Source organism: Cebus imitator, unplaced genomic scaffold (genome assembly GCF_001604975.1).
Source record: "Cebus imitator isolate Cc_AM_T3 unplaced genomic scaffold, Cebus_imitator-1.0 Scaffold28, whole genome shotgun sequence".
In the NCBI taxonomy this organism is placed as follows: domain Eukaryota; kingdom Metazoa; phylum Chordata; class Mammalia; order Primates; family Cebidae; genus Cebus; species Cebus imitator.
This window is the reverse complement of record NW_016107343.1, coordinates 2,925,960-2,947,491: the sequence shown is the minus strand read 5'-3', so window position 1 is coordinate 2,947,491 and position 21,532 is coordinate 2,925,960. Positions and strand designations below refer to the sequence as shown.

At 48.1% G+C, this 21,532-nt stretch overlaps 1 long non-coding RNA gene across 1 annotated transcript; it reads right to left on the bottom strand.

The window, feature by feature from the left end:
• Positions 1-7,507: 7,507 nt before the first annotated feature.
• LOC119470332 lies at positions 7,508-11,620 on the bottom strand. Its single transcript, XR_005199216.1, has 2 exons — positions 11,476-11,620; positions 7,508-9,300 (listed from the first exon to the last, which is right to left on the bottom strand). It is a non-coding gene; the product is annotated as an uncharacterized LOC119470332 (long non-coding RNA).
• Positions 11,621-21,532: the final 9,912 nt, after the last annotated feature.

Here is a 21,532-nt window from a genome sequence, read left to right as displayed (position 1 = left end):
AATTCATTCTACCTTCTTCATTTAAAGTTCTTTCTCCTTTCATAAAAAGATGTGAGCCGTGGAGGACTGGCTTGGCTGCCTGCAGAAGATTGTTCTCACTTACAGTTTAGGTTGCCGAGACTTCCAGGCCTGGGTAGACAGCAGGATTTGGTCCATTGTCATCGTCCTTGCCTTGCAGGCTGAAGTGAGCAATGACTACACATTATGGTGGCTGATCTTCTAAATGCACAGATAATGTCTGGCCAGGCCCAAAGTGCCCTTTTCCCACCATCCCCCCAGCTGTGGTTGAGTTTCCCTTTTCTCCCTTGGCCATGTAATGGGGAAGGTACCACAGGAAAAGAAAAGGTAAGCTCCAGAAAGGCCGAAGCCTGTGCATCTCCCCTTGGACCACCACCATCCTGGCCTGGCCTCTTATCTGTCTCTGTAAAAAAGTCAGTTAACCAGATAAGCAGTTATTGAGCACCTGCCGTATGTCCAGCATAGTGAGGGATGCAGAGAAGTATAAGACAGTCTCTGGAGGCCAGGTGGGGCGTCAGTTATTCCACATGAAAACATGAAGTGACCCTGAGCCATGGGTGTCCCAGCGAATACAGTGAAGCACAGGGAGTACTATGGGAATTTTCTGGAGAAGCGAAATCAGTGAAGGGAAGGGAAGAGAAATCCCCAGATAGCTTCACGTGGGAGCTGGGACCCCAACTGGATCTTAAGGGATAATCTCGCAGAGAAGGAAAGTGAGTCAGAAGTACAGAGGGCAACAAGCCCAGCCAGCCGCTGATTTGTATGGGGAGAAGAAAGAAATCAGTTCTGTGTGCAGGGTGGGCTGTGTCTTGTGGCTGTGCTAAAAAGTCCAGGCAGAGTCGCCAAGACTTCAGTGACCTCTCTCAGCCTCTGCCGGAGGGCAAGGAGCAGTAGGGAGCACTCGTTCATTGCCTCTCTATAAAAAGACCCAGAGAGATGGAATAGAATAAGGATCAAAAGTGCGCACTAGAATGAGGCTGCCTGCATTCACATCCCTGTCCCATCACATAGCAGTGAAACCTCCAATGAGTAGCCCAGCCTACCTGGCTTCAGTCTCCTGCTCTGCAAGGTGGACATCACCATAGCCTCAAACGTTGTTAAGAGAGATCAATGAGATATGCAGTCAGTGCCCAGTGCTCAGTCAAAAAGGTGGCAGACACTACATGTTCATTACCTGTCAGGCACAGGATAGAGGAGATGATGACTCTAAAGACAGAAGGTTACCCATGGCTATGAAGAAGTGGTCACTACTCAGAGGGAGCTCTGCGTGTTCCTGTGCATATAGACACATCATGTCCTTGCAAACCATGACCTTGAAGGTTTAATGACCCTTTTCTCTTCACCACTCATTAGCAGAGTTATGCCAAGTCACGTAGCATGCAGTACGTTTAGCCTCCCCACCCCTTTCCCTCTTGTCCGCAGCATGAGGCTCCAGGTTTATTCTGTACCCTACAGAAAAGGGACCCAGAAGTTCCTGGAGCTGAGGCAGACAGGAGGTGGTGACTGCTGCACATTTGCCTTTTGAGCTCCACTGGGTATGCAAATGAGAAAGTGCTAGAAGCAATTCCCGCTCAAAGGAGCTTGATAAGTTGTCCGCTCCTTCATTTGAGGAGCGTGTACGAGAGTGAAAATGGCCCTCGTTTCCTCCAGAGAGTTTTCACAAATGTTTTGGCCTGGCATTATCCAAATACATCAACTGGAACCCCGAGGTGATATGCGGGTGTTAATTGGTGCAATCTTTCACTGTCCTCTGTCTACTTGAAATGTAATTCTTATACCACTGTGGACTTACTCCATGGAGGAATGCTTCTTTAATTCTGTCATCCAGAACCTCAAAGAAACCATGCAGTCACGGTGCTACAGGTAGAAAGACCCTGCTTAAGTGAAGGTATTTTTGTTTTATTATAAAATTATGCCCAAGATTGACACACCTTTTTGCCAGGGTCCCAAATACACAGCGCTTTGTCATGAAGAAATGGCAGCCAAATTCTTTCAGGGTGAAATGTGTATTCACAGCCATACATGTATAGTTTTGAAGCACTTGATGTCCTGGCCCCCTGTACAGGAGAAGAAAGAAGGGACTCTTGGCCATCATCCATGACCTTGTGGCTCAGTACCATATTAAAGTCTGGAAGTCACACAGTAGTCGCCCAGCAAGTACCAGCTGATTAAAGGGAGAATAGTCAAGCACCTGGCTGCCTGAGCCTTACGTTAAACCTAATCTGAATGGGCCACCTGTGCTGTATTTCAAACGTTGATGTTTGCATGTCCATCCTTCCTACAGCTGGCTTTGAAGAGTTGAGCCAGCCAGTCTTGAGAGCTATTGGCCCCATCATTCTCAAGGACCCACTGGAATAATATCAGGGAATAACATTTTGGGTAATGGCTAAGCAAAGCCTTAGCATTGTATCGTACATTGTGAGGGGCCTTCAGAATGCGATATGGCATATTTTAAAAGTGCAAATCATAGTCCTTGCCTTATTTGTGTTTTTCTCAAAACGTTGAAATATGCCTCTAGTAGGAGCTGCACGATTCAGTGTCCCCACTACGCTCTCACATCATTACACATGAGCATCCCTGAACTGAGGCCTGAAAGCAAAAATCTTCTCTGTTTTCAAGTCTTCCAATCCTCAGCTCCCAGGCTCTTCAGTACACAGGAAACTTTGTTTTGTCTTTTATGCTTTTTTTGATTTTTTTCATTCCCAAATGAACATAAAACGTCTACTGCCCCTGGTGGTCAGTGTTGGGAAATACAACTCGAGCCTTGCCTATTGAAATGCGGAATTAATTTCAACAAGGGACTGACCTTGCCTACTGCTTTCTCTCTCACACGCATGCACACCCACCTCCGCCTCCCATTTTACTCCATCCTAATCCTTCAAAGTGTTGGGCTGGGGAAAGTGAGGACCACTACTGAGGGGCAAATCAACCGGTTCTCTGGGCCTGGGACTTCAGCTACCCTCCAGATGTGCACAGGTTCACAGTCATATTTCAGACATGACCGCCTCAAATCTTCCTGAAGAGCTATCTTCTCAGGTTAATTAATCACCAGGCTTAAACTTGCTGTTACCAGCAGGAAGTCCATCCTGAAGTCAGCAATGTTACTGTTGCATCTTCTAATACTGTTTATCCTGCATTAGTGTTTACTTAGGGGGAAAATTGATCTGTAATTGATATTTCAGTCTTCCAGAGCTGGTGCTGGAAGAGCCTAATGCAGGCCTTTGATAGCAAGCAAATATTTAAATCCCTTAATGGTTGCTGAATATTGAAATGTGTGGCTTTATTACTCTTTTTGGTTTGTTTTCTCTGTAGTTGTGTATTTCATCGTTTAAACTTGCGGTGGATGCTGGCAAGCTCAAGTCTAGCTAATCCACAAAAGCTGTTTGCCCAGACACAGCAGACCTGATTAGAAAGTATTGCTATGGAAGGGAATCTTCTGCACTAATCAGTCTCTGTTAGCTAGTGACGAAATTACTATCCATCTCTCTCTCTTTCTCTTTCTCTCCCTCTCTCTAGGCCTGTTTTCTCTAACCTCCTCTCCCAGAATAAAGTGATGGGGGCAGCTATAGTGTTGCAATTAGGAACATGAATCTTTTATCGTTTGGACAAGGAAGGGAAAATGCCATTACTGTCAACTGAAATGTCCTGCTTGGGTTTTTTGCTCCCACTTCCCTGCCAAAGCCCATTGCTGCTGCTGAAAGTGTGTAACATTCACAGCTGTTCTTGATGGCTTGATTCTTAACACAGCCAGAAATGTAGCCCGGGAGATGCTTAAGACAGTTTATGGAAAATAATAGATTTCCTTGCAGAGACACCAATGCATCGAGAAGGGCCTTGAGTCACGTTAGCCCCAGCCAAGATCACCAATTTTCTCTCTATCTGGCTTCAGTTACAAAGGCTATTGCAAAAAAAAAAAAAAAAAAAAATCCAGGCCCTCTTGAATTCTCTGTGTTTTCCCGGTTGGTTTCTATCAGCACCCACAAGTCTCTGGCTATGGTGCCCTTTGTCTCACCACTCACCTGCAGCAGCTGTAAGACCTGAAAAGAAGCCATGTCTACAGAAGTGGAAAGAAAAGGATGCTACCAAGGGGAGAAGAAGAACTCCCAGGAAAGCCACCAGATGAGCGCTGAGACTAGGTCCACCACCAGCTGGGCGCTCCAGAGACAGACGGCTATGTTGGATGCCACCCCTACCTTCCCAGCACAAGAGAGGGGTCCCTTCTTCCCTGTGTGGCATCTCCGCGTGGCCATCAGGAATTTTAAGAAGTGGTGTAGTTAGTTCCGCTAGCTCCATCACTGTGCCCTGACCACTCTCAGACCCAGCCCTTAGTTAGGGTCCTCTGGGATTGGCACTCCCTTTGGCAGGTAGAAGGGAGTGGCTTCCCAGTCACAGATACTGGGAAGCCTGAAAGAATGAAACAGCAAACAGTGCCTCACAAGTTTGCAGCTTTCAGACTGTTTCTGCAAAAGCATGTCAAAGCCATGTGTCTCTGCCCAACTGTGTCTCCCCAGTCGTGCCTGGAAGTAAAGGTTGGAGGATATGGGCTGGCAGGCAATGGCCAGCTCTCTCTCCCTTTCACTCTAGTATCAGCTGCAGACACCCCCAGCGAGTGCCACCACTCCCCCGCTGTTTTCATTCTCAGCTTCTCCTAAATGGAAACCATTAATCATACTAAATTGTGCAATGATTCCGTGATAGGGAGAATGCTGATGGCAAAAATCATTCTCCTTTGTTGTGCCAGGCAGGCAAAAGGCAGAAGTATTAGCTCGTCGCCCTGCCTGGCTCCTTGCAAATGCTGACCATGTGTTTGCCTACGCAGCTGCCTCTATGCACACAGCTTATTTTAGCACTGGTCTAAGGCATTCCAACTGTTGACAGAAAACAAGGCCATTTCTTCCTTAGTCCTAGGACTGCCAGGAAGACTGTAACTGCTGGTGCTCCCTGAAGTCTCTCCCATCTCAAGATCCCCATATCAGAGGTAGGGATGATACAGGACTCATGCGGAAAACTCAAGATGGTCTCAGATGGGGTGAGCTGGTGGGGTAAGCCGTGCCCCCTATGCAGTTCTGCCAGCTGGATTGCAGAAGAAGCCAGGTGTGGGTACCAAGGAGGCTTTTTGCCTTTCAGAATTTGACGTCTGCTTCGCTTTCGACAAGGCTCTTTGTAAGCCACCCCTTCTGAATTAGAATCATTTTCCAAAAGCTCTTAAGCTATGATTAATGCCAGGGCTGTTTTTAACAATCATCCTGCCAGTCTTAAGCTGTAGTCATTTTCAATAATTTGGAGTGCTCAAAGGCAAGCCAGGAGTTTGTTGACAACAAAACCCATAAGAGCACAGCCAGGCAGCCACAAAAGATGGAAAAGCAAAGGGACCATTTGGGCTTAGCTGGCTTTCTGCTCCCAGAGTTTCACCACTAAAAGTTTGATTGAACACTCACAGTGCATTAAGGATCCAACTGTGAACATGGCTCTGCGAGAGGGCTGCCAGGCTGGCTTTTGTGTGAACAAGCAAGCCGCGTGTTTGGGGGGCTCCGGGTTTATTTATGGACACGTGTGGTTCATTCATGCCGTCCCCAAACCGGAGTGTCCTCGTTTGTCTTCCCTCTGCCAACATGGAAGACCAAGAAAGAAATCCAGTTGCTTTGCTCTGGGGCTGTTTGCTTCCCGTGAATGCTGAGCAAGTCTCTGGCCAAGACATGGGAATCCTGCTCCGTAGATGGCCCCGGCTGTTTCCCCAGCCTTGTGTGTTAAACTAGCGTTCTCTTTTTAATCTTGGCAATTTCATGCTAGAGTCTCCATCTGTTTGAAAAGCCCAAACCGAAGGAAGCTACCATTTGAAATGTCCGTGATTGCAGATTTACTTCGACTCAGCTTCAGATAAGCACTTATTTCTAGCTCATTACTTCCTCCGGTAGGAAAGGGTCAGCTCCGGGTGATGGGAGTTTAACCCAATGAATTTGGTGTGATGGATAGATATTTGTGTCTCCATTCGACTCTGCCACTGCACCAGGTATTATGTAGAGTGTGTTGCCAGCCAGGGAGAACACAGATCCCTGAGTATAGCTGGGAGCTTTTATTAGCTAACTTCCAGTAAACTCCCTTCAACCATGAATCACAGCAGAGCCTCCGCCCTGCGCTCCACATGGCCTTAGCGGTATCTATCATGTCCCCTCTCTGTCTCTATTCGCTTCACGCCCCTTTCTTCTGTGGCAGAATGAACAGATTTCTAGTGTTGGGCCCCTAGAGCTGTGTTTCTGTCTTGGATAGAGGGGCCCGAAAGGAAAATCGTAACCTATCAGGACTTTGTTTCCCTACACCCCTTGTTTGCTGGCTTTCCCTGGCAACTTTTCAGGGGAATCTTTGGGACATCATCCCCCTTAGCATGGCACCTGCTCTAGGATCCTGAAGGTTGGGGAAATGAAAAGCTTCCTCCAAGCCTACTGCTTCCTTTATATTCCATCTCAGTTTAATCAGTCTACCAAACTAAAAACCTGGGTTATTTGCCTCTACTGGTTTCCAGTTCCTGCCCATTGCCCCTAAATACTCTCAAACTTGACTCGAATGCATCATTTCCCTGTCACTCACCTGGTCCAGGCCCTTTACCTTCAAATGAAGGAATGTGGCAGCCTCTGGTCTGGCTTCCCTTCCTCCTCCCCCAGGCCCCTCACCATCCCTCCCTTGCTGGGGAGCCACTCTTGGTTCACCTTTGACTGCAGACTAAATCCAAATCCTCACAATCTGCCTTCGATTCGGTTCGGCCTTTCAGTGTTACCCTGAGATCCTCCACTGCCCGTGGCCCCTGGCCCCTATCCTATCCCACCTCTGTGCCTTTGAATATTCAGGGGGTGTCCTCCTCCTTTTGAGAATGTCTCTGCCTCCTTCAGGTTGCTTCTCTGTGCTTTTTCAATTCCTCATGCTTACCTCAATTTGTGTCCTTATCACATATCTGAACTGTTTGTTTACCTTTCTGTCTCCCTCAATAAAAACAGTAAATTCCTTGAGAGTAGAGACTGTATCTGATCCAGCTCCATATCTCCGAAGCCAAGTGCAGTATCTGGCCCTGTGCTCAATAAATTATTGAATAATAAGAGATTTTTTTTTTCATCCCTGGTTGGATGGGTCTTTCAAGTGTCTGTCTCTTTCTTAGAAATATCTTGGTAAGGCCTGGGTTTCCTTTTTCTTTCTAACCAGCAATTCTAAAGTTTTGAGAACTTCCTCTGTATGCTTTGTTAAATTTTTGTTTGGGTTTGGTTTTTAAAATGTTGTTTCTTGCTCTGTCATCGTCGACATCATTTTTTCCCCACGTCTCCCTTCTCCTACCTCTCTAAGCCGTTTTCTCCATTAAGGTCAGAAAGCATACTGCCTGTGCCCTAGAAACATTTCAAGAGCCTGTGAACATACTTGATACCTGGAAAGAAAAAAAAAATTTATATATATATATATATATATATGGGCTCTAAAATCCAGGGAAGGCCAGAAAACTATAAAATCAAATGTATTAATTGTTTAATTAAATATCTACAAAACCATAATAATGTCACCAGCAAACTTCAGCCTAACTGAACTGGTAAATAATCAGAAACTGTACTCAATGTGGGATCCTAATATATGTAACACAGTGTGGAATGGAGTCTTCATAAAAAGAGGTTCTAGGGACTGCACAGGCTTCCAAACAGTCTCTCCTCTGTCTTCCTTCTTTTCTTTTCTTTTCCTCTTTCTCTCCCTCTCTTTCTCGCTCTCTCTTCTCTGAATCTTGGACTCCAGCTCTGGGCATGTAGAGCAAGTTCTGGAGGGAGCCAACCCAGAAAAGAACCAGACCTGCCAGGTGGGCAGAGTGAACTGTCGCATGAGCCGTCAACCCCTCCCGGAAGACCAGAATCTGACATATACACCTGGGGGCTCAGGATGGAAAGCTGAGCTACCCAACTATGCAGAGTGAACTTTTAGCTTTCCTTAGTGACTGATTCTCCTGGGTCCAGCAACGGCAATCTGTAGAGATCTCTGACCTGTACACCCAGCTTCCAATCTGTACAGCAAATTGTCAGTGTGAACACCCTGGGCTGTGAAGAGCAGGCGACTTCTCTGCCCGCTGCTGTTTTCTGGCTTAGGGGTTTTGTTTTGGTGTGTGTGGGAGGTGGGCAGGCTGGTGGTGATGAGCTCTGACTCCAGGAGCCAGTATTCATGAGTAGTGTTTCCAGCTGTGCCTCTGATTCAGCCATGACCTTGGGCAAATCGCTTCCTCCCTGGGCCCTGCTCTCCAGCTGTACAGAGCCTCAATCCCAAAGTTATTTGTAAAGTACTTTGACATCTCAGATCCTAGGCACGGTAAAGAGCAAAAATACTGCTGTTGTTGTAGAGCACTTAAAACCCTAAGGAAAATATGCGTTGCTCCCTCTTGAGTTGAAAATTAAAAAGCTGTAATAATTGACGACTAATTCCATTGTTGCTTTATGATGTCGTCGCCGTCCTGGGATCATCTTCTTTTTGCCCTTTTTCTTTATAAAAAATAAATAAAGACTCCTTGGTGAAGAATGGCTTTCATTTAGTAAATAATTTTGACATGTGTAATTACTTCTGTGACGTAACAACCTCGCTTGGCTGAAAAAAAAAAAAAAAAAACGCACCCCCACTGCAGCCTTCCATCCCTGGTGCTCCATAAAGTAATTGTGCAATTAGGAAGAAGTGGCTGGAGCATCGCGTTTCTCTATATTTTAAGTTAGGAGTCTGACTTTGACTCCCTGCTTGCTGGAGTGGGTGAGCCAGCCCGTTATTAAAAAAACAATTATGCTGTTAAAAAATCAGGAGCTCCACAAGTGAAGAGCATCGATTGGCAAGGGCTGGTCAGTTATCACCAGAAGGTCCTGACAACACACTAATAGGTTTTTCTGAAGATCCAATCAAATTTTCTAGGCAGAGGCTTGAGGTGTTCCACATGGGATAATGCTTGTCCTGGGCAGTATTGATTTCAGCATGTGGCTCCCTCTTCTCTCCCCTCTTACCGCCTCCCGCTCTTCTCCTGCTGCTACTTTTTCTTTTTTCGGTAATAAAGACTTGAGCTTTGTATTCCATGTTAACAGTCTGATGGGGGAAGGGAGAGCCTCCCAAGCCTCATCTGCCCTTGACTTGGTGCCTCTCTGCACCATCTCCTTTGTTACTGTATCCCTAGAGTCAGATAGATACAGCGTCACCTGCTCTGCTTCTCCCTGACCTTGTGGATTTCATTCTAGTTGCTGCTTCCAGCCTGGCCAGCAAACCTTCTTAGAAGAAATTCTGTTAAAAAGTCTGCTGGGAAGGAGGAAGGAAATGAAATGGGTTGAAGTCACAGAGGTTTCTGGTATCCCCCACCCCACAAGTAAAGAATTCCCTGGGGCAAGGAGAGGGTGTTGGTTTATGCACACGTGTGTGTGTGTGTGGGGGGGGTGCCGTGCATGCACACACGGTGGGAGGGACGCAAGCCTACAAGATGCAGTGGTACAGATTTAGGCGTTGACCAGGCTATAAGATAAAAGAGCATGTGGGGATGGATGGGGACAGGGATCCAGCCTACCCTCTAGCCAAGCTTTCTGTCCTGACATGGAGTTGCAACTTCTTTTTTTGTTGTTTGTTTTTTTGAAACAGAGTTTCGCTCTTGCTGCCCAGGCTGGAGTGCAGTGGCAAGATCTCAGCTCACTGAAACCTCCGCCTCCTGGGTTCAAGTCATTCTCCTGCCTCAACTTCCCGAGTAGCTGGGATTACAGGTGCCCACCGCCACACCCAGCTAATATTTTTCTATTTTTAGTAGAGACAGAGTTTCAGGCTGGTCTTGAACTCCTGACCTCAGGTGATCCACCCGCCTCGGCCTCCCAAAGTGCTGGGATTACAGGAGTGAGCCACCACACCCGGCCAGAGTTGCAACTTCTTGGAGGAAGGGATATCTTTTTTTCTAATTCACACAAAGATGTCTGGACCATCAATGGCCTGGAGAGATGTGGCAGAGACTCAGAGCCTCCAGGATCTGGCGTAAGTCTGCTACTGTGCACTGACGTATCCGAGCCCTGGCCACTCCCCACAAACATCCCTGGATGAGACGAACGTGTTAGAGATGTCTTAGGTTGATGCAAAAGTAGTTGAGGTTTTTGCCGTTGCTTTTTCTTTAATGACAAAAACCACAATTACTTTTGAACCAACCCTAATAAAACACTCCTTGTGCCCATTCCATGATTGTTAGTATTTTCATTGTACTCAGGGCCCCCAGGGCTGCTTTTCAGATATATCAAGTTGACATTCACTTTGCTCACCCAACCTCTCTGCCACCTCATCTCACCCAAGGCTCTCCACATGGCCTGGATGGGATGCACCTGCCACGTCTTTGCTAGCACCTCCCATCTCCCTTGCTTCACCTCCTGAGCCATTTGCAGAGCAAGGGCTCTGTTATCAGCAGGGTGGGGTTCAAATCCCAATTTCTTTACTTAATAAAAGTTGACTTTGGGCAAGTCTCTGAGTCTGCTTCTTCATCTTCAAGATATTCACCTCATGCCATGCTGTGGAGCTCATGTGGGCTAAAATACTGTGCTATACACAAATGTTAGCTATAGGTTTTCAAATTCCTAGGTTCCAGGAGTCTTACCTCCCCCCTGGGGCTCCCTAAACCCCGCAGGTAGCTCCTCACCAGATTCACACCAATGAGCACTTGGTTATATCCTGAAACTATCATGGTCTCAAGTGTGTGTTTTGTCTCCACAACCAGGCTGTTGGTGCCTGGAGTAGCAGGGTCATATCTTACACTTGTCTTGGATTCCCCACAGCCCTCCAGTATGCTGAGCACACAGTGGCTACTCAATAACTCCTTGACTTCCCTGGGTATTTACTGTTACACAGTTTTTAGTCTATAGCACTTCCCACATAGGAAGAGACTTAAATGGAATCTGTAGCTTTGGTTTAGCTCATCCAATCACAGAACACAGGGTGTCAGATCTGCAGAGCACCCCACAGCTCATCCCGTCCAACCCCTTCATTTTACAGACTTCTATTGCAGGCAGCCTCACAGAGAAGGACCAAATACCAACCACCCGAGATGTTATGTTCCTGACCCCCATGCTCCTCCGGGCATGACACCAGAACGAAGTTAACAGAGGAAGCGCTCCTCACCCTTTCCACACAGCACGCTATAGGGAAGCCATTCTCAGAATAAAGGTACTGGAGCTGTCACCTGGTGTTACCTGAGAGTGCATTAAAAATGCAGATTCTCAGGCCCCCTCACCACCTCCCCTGCTTCTATTGAATGAAAACTAGGGCGAGGCCCAGCCATCTGCACTTCCTCTGGTCCTCTAGGTGATTCTGATGCCTGCTCTCCTGTAAGAGCCACTGACTGCTCTGGGGGAAGAGCGCTGGACTTCAGCCAGCAGGTCTGCATCTGGGTCTAGGCTTCACTCCCAGTGTCAGTGTCTTCATTTGCAAAGCAGGAAACACAGCGCTCACCTCACTGAGCTTTTGTGTGCCTTAGCTGGAATCACACACTTGGCACACAGTAGGCACTTAAGAAACGTTAGCTGCTTTTGAATTGCCACTTGTCTTGGGTGAGTGGATGAATGGCTGATTGCAAGGCTGATTGGAGGACATGCAACTTTCATCACCTTCATCAGGAAAAGCAAATCTATTAAGTGGCTAAATGCATGATATTCTGTTCTCTACATGGAGAGAGAAAAAGCATTCCATAAATCAGGGGCGACAACAAGATGATAGAGTGCAAAGCCCAAAGATTTTGCAAATAGGAGGATCGTGGTCCAAAGCCCAGCCCCATCACCATGTGCTGGCTACAGTGATCTTGATAGACTTACACTGACACGCTCATTCATTCAGCTGATATTTTGGGGCTCCTACTATGTACCACGCAATGTGCTAGGCACGGAGAACACACAGGGAACACGTTGGTTAAGATCCTATGCAGATCAAATAATCCACCTGCTCTTCTTGTAGGTCCCAGCCCCCTTGCAGTTGGGCAGAGTGTGTGTGCCCCCGTTCTGTGCTGTGCCTGTATTTGACCTATGCACATATGATTCTCCAATGTTTCTCTTGCCTTGTTGCAGCCACTGAAAAGGCCAGTGTTCCACATAGTGCAGCCACAAGGTGCTGAGGCCTCCACTGTCCTAGATCTCTAGGTGACAAGGTGGAGTGGAGCCTTTGCTCAACACCACGAGACACGTTACATAAGGGAGAAACATAAGGGTTGGGATTTATGTTTCCACTGCCGAGCCCAGTCTCTCCTGACTGACACAGACACTGTCCTGATGGGGCTTGCAGTCTAGTAAGACAAACAACACACACAGTTGAGCATTTCATGACGGTTGTAAGAGGTGCTATGAAGAAGACACAGGTTACTGTGAAAGCATATATGAGTGGAGCCTCCTCTAATCTTGGAGGTGGGGATGGGAGTGATGAAGTTTGACAGTTTGAGGAAGACTTCTCTGGAGAAGTATTCAGACCTGAGGGATGAACACGAATTGTCTAGGCAAAAAAAGGAAGGAGAAGTCAGGTTCAAGCAGAAGAAACAGCCTGTGTGAAGACTCGGAAGTGGGAGGGTGTAGGAGGTTGATGAACAGCCGATCAGACAGGAGTGCCGAGACTGACCAGGGGTGAACGGGAGGGTGGGCTGGAATCAGATTATGGAGGAGTGTACGGGATAGGTTAAAGATTTGGGATTTTATCCTAAAACAAATGGCAAGCTGGAAATTTTAAACAAGGCAGCAGCAGGAAATCTGCTTTTCAAAAAGCTTTGAGCCTTACCTTCCTCATCTGCACAGTGGGCATAATAATATATATGCTTCAAAAAACTGTGAGAATGGCATAAAATAACCTCTGTTAAACATGGTGCTGAGCACACTGTTAACACTTAAAATGATCCAGCCCTTTCTCTTTGTCTGGTTTCCTCCTGCTTAGAGCTCACATCTAGCACAAGTTCTCTGTCACATTCTCTTCTGGGGTTGCTGCAATCTACAGGAAGAAAGCCAAAATACCTTTGCAGTAAAATAATGACAAACCTTTACTGAGCATTTACTGTATGCCAGGTACTGTTCTAAGTATTAACTCATCACAGTCCTATGGGACAGATACTATTACTACCCATTTTACAGATGGGGAAACCCAAGCACAAAGTGGCTAAACTTTTTGCTCAGGACCACACAACTGGTAAATAGCAGGGAGGGATTTAAACCCAGACACTCTGAGTCCAAGGTCCTCCCTCTTAATCACTATCTTTCATTGCCTCTTGGAAAGAAATGAGATTTTAGGGAAACAAAGTGGTCAGAGAGAGCTGCTCTGGTCAGACCCAAGGAGTAAGAGGAAGAGATGGACCCAACCACTGATGCTGAGCAGGACACCTCTAAGAAGCAGGGTTCACTCTCCACGCTTTCAGACCATCTTCCCATGAGAGGCAGAACCTCACAGCTAACCCTGGGCAGCACCCAGTTCCCAGCCTCCCTGAGCCAGGGAGTGATGCATGTTCTTTAAGTCACTTCTGTTGGCTTCCAAGTCCCTCCTAGAGATGGGCCCTTCAGGGCACACCTCCCTGGTCCCTGCTTGGGAAGCCCCTGGGGGCTGCAGCAAGGCCTTAGTGTGGGCAGAGGATGCCATCGAGGCTGGTGTGTGTCCATGGCATTGATCCTGGGGCATATGGTGTCAGGAGAGCCCCAGGACAAGGCCAGCCTCACTGGGCTCTGAGGGAAACACACAGGATGGCCGCCCTGCCCTGTCACTCCCTGCAGTCAACCAGAAAGCCAGAAAACGTGCCCAGCAACCAGTGAAGCAGATGGCTGAGAATATCATGTGTATACAATATTTATGAAATGTGAGCTGAGCAGAGCTGTGGCTGAGACTCCCGTCCCAGGCAGAGTAATTCAGCCTTGTGTGATGAACAAGATTGTAATTGGGGTAGTTCCAATTTACTAACCATTTGCAAAAGATTACATACCTCTCACATATTATCCTCTCCTAATCTTACTTTAATGAACACTACTCTATCTGGATGTATAATTTCAGGGCGGGGGAAAGAAACAATTTCTAGCCTAGAAGGCAAAGCTGTAGCTAATACATTAACATCCAAATTAGAGAGAGGGAAAGTAATTGTGAGATCTATAGCTAAGGTAATCTAAAGGCGCCCCTCCTCCTTCACGCAGCAAAAGGCAGATGTACAGTGGAAGCAGTTCTTGTTACAACGGATAACTTTCCAGTGAGGGGTGAGGACCCTCCCTCCAAGGCGGCAGCCTCATCTGGAAATGTTCACTTCACTTCCAGAAGGGACTCCAGATGAGTGTTTCTCAGCTGAACTTCACTGGCGGAAATGAGCCATACTTGTATTAGGAAGGAAGCAAGTCAGACTAGTAGAAGAACTTCCAGGGAGTAACAGTTGTTGGTTAGCACACCTTCCCCAAAAGCCTAAGGCTAGGAGGGATACTGAGGGGTGACTTCATGAACCCATCTTTATCTCAGTTTCATCATTTGTAAAACGGCGCTGGAATAGAATAATAATACCCCCTGATTCATGCCTTCATTTGGTGGATTATTTTTATTGAAACCTGCTTTGTGCCCAGCAATCTTCTAAGTGGTAGGGAGACAGAGGGTTTAAAAAGAAGAAGAAGAAGTTCTTGCTCTCGGGAAGCTTACATTTTCATCAGGAAAGTAACACAAATAAATAGGACAAGGGTAGGTTGCCTGCATCCGGAGCACGCGTGACAGGCTCGTGCCTCTTCAAAACCAAGGGTGTCTCCACTGATTTCCAGGGCAGGGGACCCGGGGAGTCCCTGGAACTGCTTTGCTGCCTCAGTCCTGAAGTGGAGTACCCAGCACTAGCCATCCCCACTCTTCCGCTGGTTCCCTCTGTGAATCATGGGCTACAGATGAAGCTTCCAGAAGGCAACTGCTGCCCAGCTCCCATTCAGAATGAGAGTTGCAGATGGCAGAGAATCAGTGCCCAAGGCTCTCCCGCCCAGAGTGTTGTCTCTGACCCATGCAGGTCGGCAGCCCTTCCTCCCCTGTACCTTGTGAACTCCAGGAGGAGAGATCAGAGAATGCAGCCAATGAAAGGCAACACTGCAATCCTATAACCATCCCTCCAGAACTCCTTCCTGACTTCCATCTGCAGTGCAGCGCAGGACACCAGGGAGAGATGCTCAACTGTGCTGCCCATTCCCTAGAACTCACCAAGTCCCCATCAGGGTGGATGCGGCAGGAAAAAAAGCCAAAGCCCCTGCATGAGGGGCCAGAACATCGGCCACGTTAGAAGCACATACTGTGTGCCAGGAGAGGACTGCCCCCACCTGAACTTCACTGGCCATACCTTGTGGTCTGGGTCAGAGCTTCCCAGGACAGAGGCGCAGAGGCTTTGCGGGCCCCGGATATAATCTTGTGACACTCCTCCATGTCCTAATCTCTGATCTCAGGAATGGCAAGGAAGGGTTATGGCCAGGGCCCTGGGCCAGATCATGTGGGAGCCCTCCCCAAACACCCCATCTTGGCTTCCCTCACCAGTCCTCCTTCCACTCTCACTTAATTGCCTCTCAGAATTGTTCGCTAGGGTGAGGGAGACTGATTGAATCCAGGAGCTCTGTTCTGATCTTGTCAATCAGACCTGCCCACCTGCCTGTGCACACATAAGCCTGCTTTCTCCCGCACTCTGGCCCTTTGTTTGCTCTCTGGCCTTCACACTTTCTCTTAAATAAACACACATAGACACTTGGGCAGAAAGGCACAGTCTGTCCTGCTTGCCTGGAATCCCAGAAAATTCACAGCTATTTAAGCCCATATTGGAAGGAAGGGGACACAGGGCTGGAGGCTTGGAGCTGCAGCACCTCTCCCCCCTCTGCCACCTCAGGGAGCCAAGAGCATCCAGTTGCTGGTCCCCCAAGGGCACTCAGAGAGAGTCTGGACTCGGTGAAAATATTCAAACGCCTTTGTATTAATAAGTGCTATAGACTAAATGTTTGCCACCTCACTCCAATTCATCACTGAAGTCCTAGTTCCCAATGTGATGGTATTAGAGATGGAGCCTTTCGTCAGTAATTGAGCTCGGATGGGGTCATGAGAATGGGGGACCCGTGATGAGACGGAGCCCTTAAGATAAAGGGAAAAATGGATCAGAGCTCATTCTCTGTGCCTTGTGAGGATACATCAAGAAAGCAGCAGTGTCTAAACCAGGGCCCTCACCAACAACCAAATCTGCCATTGTCTTGATCTTGGACTTCCCAGCCTCTAGAACTGTCAGAAATAAATGTCTGTTGTTTAAGCCAGCCAGTCTATGGTATCTGTTAAAGCAGCCCAAACTGACTGAGACAATAAGCAATGGAGCTGGGCTGAACCGCCTTCTAGATACCAGACTCTGCCTGGTAGTTTCTCAGGCTCCCCAAGCAACCCCATCCCCTAATAGCTGGCCCTGGTTTCTGCTGTTGCTGGTGTGTGTGTGCTGCTGGTCAGCAAATGACGGGGGAGAAGGGAGGAACAGAATCTAAGCTAAATAAAATAAATGAAAGAAGGAAGGAGAGAAGGAGGGGAAAACAGAAGGAGGGGGGGAGAGAGGGAGGGAGGAAGGGTGGCCAACTCAACACAGTGCACACTAAGCAACTGCACAAGCGACGGCATGTGGGGCCTCACTGCTGTCTTCTCAGAGGTGAGTGTGGATGTGGGATGACCAACCATCCCAGTTTGCTAGGAATAAGGAGGCTCCTGGGACCGGGGACTTTTTATAACCTGGGCTGGGCCCAGTTGGTGACTTTGGAAGGCTCAGTTCCATCTTCCTGCAGCCTGTGCCTTAGAGTAAGGCTGTGTTCTAACAGCCCGGAAGGAGCCCAGGGATGAGATTCTGATAAAGGGTTATATTACCAAGAAAAAAAAAAACCTTTTCTTTGTTTCTCCTGCTCCTGTGTTTACACCGCTTCTTCCTTTATCTTTTCACAGTGGTCGTTTTAGCAGTGGTAGTGGGAAGTAATAATAAAAACAGTTTACACGGAGAGAGTGCGTTTGATGTTGCAAGCACAGATCCAAACACTCTAGGGGCCCTGGCTCCTTTAACCTTCCTAATTACCTTTGACGTAGGTATTGCTATTGCTGCTATTTACAGATGAGAAAATTGAGGATAAAAAAGGTTGCCTGTGTCCAAGGATGCCAAGCCCAAAGCTGGTGGGTGTCTCTGGGCCTTTAGCCTGGGATTCCCAATCAGCACCCAGGAGCATCTCAGCCTCCTATTTCTATTGGAAAAGCAGTGGCAGTTGGGCTCCTTTCTCTGAAAGCCACATAAACAGGAGGGTTTCTCTCGTATTAGGGCCTGAGTGGCCAGGGTGTGGGCCTGGGTCCTTGCAGCCATTGTGGTATTCCAGCTCCCAGGGCTGTGAGTGAGGCTCTGAGGCCACCCCCTCCTTGTCCTTGGAGGGCTGGCAGCCCTGCCTCTCTCTCCCAGGACTTAATGGCCTGTGCCACCATGCCGTCAGGAAGCACGTGGCCTCTGTCAGTGACTCTCCAAGCCCGATAAAGGAGTAAAAGGAATATTTGATCACAGGTGGCTGCTGTCAGCACTGCAGTCTCTGAAGTCCTGAGGGCCAGGTGCTTCCTGCCTGCTAGGAGTCTTGTGAGGCCCCTCTTCATGTCCATAGCCCCAGCCTGGGGCTCTGCAGCCACCGCTGCAAAGGAGCCCGTGAACCACGGCTCTGGGTATCACTCCTGTGAGGCTGTGAAGAAACACCCCCAGAGGCAACACTCCCTCACCTCCCCATCTGCCTCTTCCTGGTGAGAGAGGAAGCGTTCCTTGGACAGAGTGTGCCTTTTGAAACCAGCCAGACTCCCGTTTGGTTTCAACTCTCACGTGCGGCTCCTGGTGACCTTCTTCTGTGTCATCGTTTTCAGGCTACAACACCCACCTGCTAGGTCTGAATCAGGGCTTAAGCGGAGCATCTTGGCCAGAGGGCCTGGACGTGAGTCGGGCCCACAGAAGGGACTTGATCAGCAGTAGAGGGAATTAAATCTGGTCAGGAAGCTCGGGGCGTGGTGGGGTGCATCCACTCTCCTAGGAGGCCCACGCATGTTCCATCTCAGACTCATGCATTGCTGTGAGTCTTCAAAGTTCTAGAGAAAAAGGGGTTTTGAAACCTCCTGTTGTATCCAATTTCATGTTTTAACAACTCCCCTCTGTGATAATTCCTTTTTTTAGGTCGAATCTGAGTCCCTCAAGCTGCAACTCCAGTTAATATTCTTTTGTCTCCTTTTCAGAAGAGATTGAGAAACACCTGGTCCCCTTCTGGCATTTCTTCAGAAGCGTGTAAGGACTTTAACCTTCTCCTCTCCAGGCTGTGGAGCAGAGAGGACGATGGTGTTCACCTGGTCCTGGTCCCGCTTCTGAGGTGCAGAGGGGCCCTGCCTGGCCCAGGGGTAGGAAAGGGAGTCTCCCTCGAGGACAGGGACCAGGACCCAGGTCCTCAGAGTCCCTGAATCTGGCTCCCATAACCCCATTTCCTGTACCCAGACGTTCTGGGCCACAGCCTTTTCTGAGTTCTCCGCATTCTGAAATTCTTTGTTCTTTTTCTTGAATTAAAAGAAGGGTGAGGTTGAAATAAAACTTTAGACATGGCTCCTGAACTGGGCCATCTCCACCCGGGGTTCAGGGCTGAGGCACCAGAGCCCGGGGGCGCAATTCCGCGGGACGGGAGCTCGGACCCGCCGGCCTGACCTGTGCCCCTGCCCCGCGCACGCCCCGGGCCTCTCCTGCTCCTCCTCCGCAGGCGCCCGCGGCGCTTCCCAGCCAATTGCCTTCCCATAATCAGCACCATTATCTCCGGGTAATTGTCCCTCCTCTCGGCAATGCGGCCTGTGAAAGGAACCCAAGGAAGGACCGTGTTTCTGGGACTCCGAGGACGGGGACGTGGTCTTGATTGCAAATGGAAAATTAAGCCCGCGTGTCTGGAGTTCAAGCCGGCCTGACTGCGTCCCAGCCCGCCCCGGCTGCCTGAAGGGTAGCAGCAATGATCTGTCTACCTTTTCTCCCGCTCGCCTCTGGTTTAGCAAATCTGTAATGCATTTAATCTCCGAAAGCCACCGCGCTTGGCTTTAGTTGCCTAATTTGCTGTCGAGAGCTCCTGCAAATCCTCTCCCCGACGACGACGTTTAACTCGAGGCTTTTGTTTGTCCGATCAGCCGGGCTCCCCTTGAGAAGGAGCGCGTGGGAGAGAACAGCCCAAGAGGGCCATCACGGACTGAGTGCTCCGGCGCACCCCTCACCCCCGGCAGGCTGCTTCAGGAGCCTGGGCACCCTCCACCGCGCCCCTCCCACCCACCTGGATTCCGTCCCCTCTTCGTCCAACCTGAAATCCTGCCTCCATGTGCCAGGCATTGTGCCTGCCGCTGCAAAGACGAGGGGGCACAAGTTCCTTCCTTAAGGAACTGGCAGGCTGCTTGGGGGGCAAACCCATACTCGCATAATTACCACACAATGAAATAAACGTCTTAATAGAGGTGTGTATAAAATGTCAGAGACAACAGAGAAGGAAGTGACTCATCTTCTCTTGGGAGGATGATGAAAGCTTTATAGAGAAGGCGCAATTTCTGCAGCCTTGCAGGGTAAGCAGAAGTTCATTAGGTGGGGTGGTGGAGGAGGCACCCCGGCTGGGAACAGCCTGTGCCAAGAAAGGGACCCTTTGGGAAATGGGGAGGAGTGGGTGTCGGGGAAGCCCAGCCTGTCGGGAAGAGGGTACTGGGCTGGAGTGGTGCGAACTGAAGAGAAAATTAGGGCCTCAAACGCCAGGCATCACATCCTGTTTGTCAATGAAGACACACTGGAGGTTTCCAGGCAATAATATACATGCAAAGATAGAAATAGAGGTGTGGAAATATAGATGAATCTGATGGTTACACACACACACACACATACACACACACACACATATTTATATATGCTCACACAGACACATATATGATAGACGGGAAGAGCATATATTGCCAGGTGCAAGGACACACAGCTGTAATCCCAGCACTTTGGGAAGCTGATGTGGGTTGATTGCTTGAGCTCAGCAGTTCGAGACCAGCCTGGGCAACATGGCAAAACTCTGTCTCTACAAAAATTACAAAAATTAGGTGGGTGTGGTGGCAGGAGCCTGTTGTCTCAGCTACTTGGGAGGCTGAGGCAGGAGGACTGGCTTGAGCCCAGGAGGCAGAGGTTGCAGTGAGCTGTGATCACACCACTGCATGCCAGACTGGTAACAGAGTCAGACCCTATCTCAAAAAAAAAAAAAAACCCAAAAACAAACGAACAAACAAAACATATATATATGTATATATACATATATATATATAAATACAATATATATATGTATATATATACATATATATATATGTATATATATATATATGTATATATATATATATATATATATATATTTTTTTTTTTTTAAGATTCAGGGCTTTGTTTGGTTACCCAGGCTGGAGTACAGCAGCACAATCATGGCTCACTGCAGCCTCAAACTCCTGGGCTGAAGCCACCCTCTCACATGAGTTTCTTGAGTAGCTGGGACTACAGGCAAGTAATAACATGCCTGGCTAATTTCTTAACTTTTGTAGAGATAGGGTCATGCCATGTTTCCCAGGCTTATCAATCAATCTTGGCCTCAATCAGTCCTCCTGCCTTGGCTTCCCAAAGCGCTGAAATTATAGGGCATGAGCCACCACATCCAGCATGTATTGCTTTTGTTTTATGTATTATATTTATTTTACATATAAATTTATTTTTTACATTTATTTGTTCAGCCTGTCATAAGAAAGTACTGCAGATTGGGTGGCTTAAACAACTGCACTGTATTTTCTCATGCTTCTGGGACCATAAATTGAAGACTAAGGTATGATTGGGGTTGATTTCCTCCATGTCCTCTCTCCTTGGCTTATAGATGGCTTCCCAATGTGCCTTCACACGGTTTTCCCTCTGTATGCATATGTTCGTCCAAATTTCCTCTTCTTATAAGGATGCCAGTCCTATTGGGTTGAGGCCACCCTAATGACCTCATTTTACCTCTTTAAAGCACAATCTATCTTCACATGCGGCCACATTGTGAAGTACTAGGGGTAGAACGTCAACATATAGATTTTTGGAGGGTTACAATTCAACCCACAACATATACAATTTTACATTCATTTATAAATGTATTGATTGATTTCACATTTCCTTCCAGAGCATTCCATAGCCCTTGGCCTTAAGATGCAGTGGCTTGGGCACTGCTGCAGATGCACTGGCTGTGGGGGGAGGGAGAGAGAAGAGCTGCTTCTCCACAGCCAACTCAGGGCTCCATACTCTGCAGCCAGGTTGTTACACCAGCCCCCAGAAGCAGCCTCTATTCTCAGATAAAGTCCACATGTCCACTCAGCTCAGAGGAGCAGAGATTTCCAGAAATGCTAAGGAGAGGGTGGTCTGCCCCTGAATGGAGATCTCACCTTGGAAGTGGATCACCTCCTACCAGGATGGAGGGCTGAAGCCAGATAATTGGACTTTTACCTTTTTTTTTTTTTTTTTTTT